Source organism: Jatropha curcas, chromosome 4, assembly GCF_041381405.1.
Source record: "Jatropha curcas cultivar XTBG-Jc1 chromosome 4, XTBG_Jcur_1.0, whole genome shotgun sequence".
Taxonomy (NCBI): domain Eukaryota; kingdom Viridiplantae; phylum Streptophyta; class Magnoliopsida; order Malpighiales; family Euphorbiaceae; genus Jatropha; species Jatropha curcas.
Genome location: NC_143154.1, coordinates 17,692,854 through 17,695,683, shown reverse-complemented (window position 1 = coordinate 17,695,683; position 2,830 = coordinate 17,692,854). Strand labels below are relative to the sequence as shown.

The 2,830-nt window shown below is 39.8% G+C and overlaps 1 non-coding gene across 1 annotated transcript; it reads right to left on the bottom strand.

Annotated features, from left to right (window-relative positions):
• Positions 1-469: 469 nt before the first annotated feature.
• LOC149496913 (small nucleolar RNA R71) lies at positions 470-575 on the bottom strand. Its single transcript, XR_016320701.1, has one exon. It is a non-coding gene; the product is annotated as a small nucleolar RNA R71 (small nucleolar RNA).
• Between the last annotated feature and the right edge of the window lie 2,255 nt (positions 576-2,830).

The following is a 2,830-nucleotide window of genomic DNA, read 5'->3' as shown; positions in this document are numbered from 1 at the left end:
CCATATTGGCACACTTCCGGTGAACTTTCAAAATGGCCTTCGGTCCGGCCGGACTGCTTGCAATCCGGGAAAGCTGGCTCTTCGAGCCTCAAAATAAATGGGTATTCATAGGCGACTGCCGCCACCGGCGATAGCGGCTACCGCTGCCTTTAAGGGCGGCCGCCACCGCCGCGGCCGGGAAAACTGGCTTTTTGAGCCTCAAAATTTAGGTATTCACACTACCTCGATCCAATATGGGGGTTTGCCTAGTGAAGATCCTAATGCTCACATTACCAATTTTCTGGAAATTTGTGACACATTCAAATAAAATGGTGTTTCTGAAGATGCAATCAAATTAAGACTTTTCCCATTCACTCTTAGGGATAAAGCAAGGTCCTGGCTACAATCGTGTCCTGTTGGGAGTTTTACAACATGGGATGAATTAGCTCAAAAATTCCTAGCTAAATTCTTTCCATCCTCAAAAACCACCAAGTTGCGCAATGAGATAATGACATTTGCTCATCATGATCAAGAGAGCTTGTATGAAGCTTGGGAAAGATTCAAGGACTTGTTAAGAAAGTGCCCACATCACAGTTTGCCCAAGTGGTTACAGGTACAAACTTTCTATAATGCATTATCTCCTAACATCAAAATTACTTTAGATGCAGCTGCAGGTGGATCCTTTGAAAAGAAAGGAATTGATGAAGCATATGAGTTGATAGAGGAGATGGCAAGCAACAGCCACTACCAAAACAATACTGAAAGAAGAAGAACCGCAGGAGTCTATGAAATAGACGCCATTACAGCACTTAATGCCAAGGTAGATAACATGGTAAGGAAATTGGACATGTTAACTACTAATCCTGTGAATGCTGTTATGAAAATTTGTGATAGATGCAATGGACAACATGGAATTGGGGAATGCATCATGGACTCCTTAAATCCACAAACTTTGGAGCAAGTGAACTATGTGATGAATCAAGGAAGAAAGAATTACCATTATTCAAATTCATACGATAACAGGTTAAGGAATCATCGTAATCTATCCTATGGTAATCCTAACAATGCCTTGAATGCACCACCAGGGTTCCATCCTCCGGAAAAGAAATCTCATGATGATCTCCTCACTGCTCTTTCCAAATCACACATGGAGTTCATGAATGAAACTAGAGAGAACCATAAAATCCAGCAGGCTGCAATAAGAAATTTGGAGATTCAACTAGGGCAATTTGCAAACATGATGGCATCTCGACCTCAAGGTACGTTACCTAGCAATACTGAAAAGAATCCAAAAGAACAAGTGCAGGCTATCACCTTAAGGAGTGGCAAATAAATAGATGAACCACCAAGGAAAGAAAAAGAAGAAAAAGAACAGCCAACAGTGCCTATCATTAACTTAGAAGAATAGGAAAAGGTAAAACCCTATGTTCCCCCTGTTCCCTTTCCACAAAGATTAAAGAAAGCACAAGATGACAAGAGCTTCCTCAAGTTTCTGGATGTGTTTAAGAAGCTTCAAATCAATATTCCTTTTGCTGAAGCTCTTGCTCAAATGCCTAGCTATGCTAAATTCCTAAAAGATATCTTGAGCAAGAAATGAAAAATTGATGATCAAGGAACGGTAATGTTAACGGAGGAGTGCAGTGCAATTATCCAAAACAAATTGCCTCCAAAGTTAAAAGATCCAGGAAGTTTTTCTATCCCTTGTAACATTGGTACTCTTGACTTTGAAAAGGCTTTGGCGGATTTAGGTGCTAGCATTAATCTTATGTCCTATGAAGTTTTTAAGATGCTAGGTATGGGAGAGCTCAAACCAACAAGGATGTCTTTGCAATTAGCAGATCGTTCAATCAAATATCCTAGAGGGATTGTAGAAGACGTGCTTGTAAAGGTAGGTACATTCATATTTCCTGTTGATTTTGTTATTCTTGACATTGATGAAGACAGGGAAGGATCTCTAATCCTGGGATGACCTTTTCTTGCAACTGCAAGAGCATTAATTGATGTCTATGAGGGTAAGTTGACTTTAAGAGTTGGACAGGAAGAGATTGTATTTGATGTACTTAAATCTTGTAAATTTCCTATGGACTATGGAAACTGTTTTAGAATTGATGTTGTTGATGAATGTGTGGAAAGCACTTTGCATGTCGAAAATAACATGAATGAACCAAGCACCCTGAATGAAAAAGAAAAGGAACCACCTAAGCATGAACTAAAACAACTTCCACCTCATTTAAAACATGCATTCTTAGGTGAGAACCATTCTTTTCCTGTTATTATTTCTTCTTACTTAACGCTTGATCAGGAGGAAAGGCTGTTGCAGGTTCTACGTAGGCACAAGAAAGCATTAGGGTGGTCTATCTCGGATCTACAAGGAATAAGCCCGAGTATGTGCATGCATAAAACCTTGATGGAAGAAGACTACAAACCTTCAATCGAGCACCAAAGGCGACTGAATCCAAACATGAAGGAGGTAGTCAAGGCTGAAATCATCAAACTCCTAGATGCCGATATCATTTATCCAATTTCAGACAGTAATTGGGTAAGTCCTGTCCAAGTTGTTCCAAAGAAGGGAGGTATGACTGTTATCTCTAATGAAAACAATGAACTAATCCCCACAAGAACAGTCACAGGTTGGCGTGTGTGCATAGATTACAGAAAACTAAATAAAGCAACACGCAAGGACCATTTTCCCCTTCCCTTTATTGATCAAATGCTTGAAAGACTTGCAAGTTATCCTTTTTATTGTTTCTTAGATGGCTATTCAGGGTACTTTCAAATACCCATAGCTCCTGAAGACCAAGAGAAAACTACATTCACTTGTCCTTATGGCACTTTTGCCTATAGGAGAATG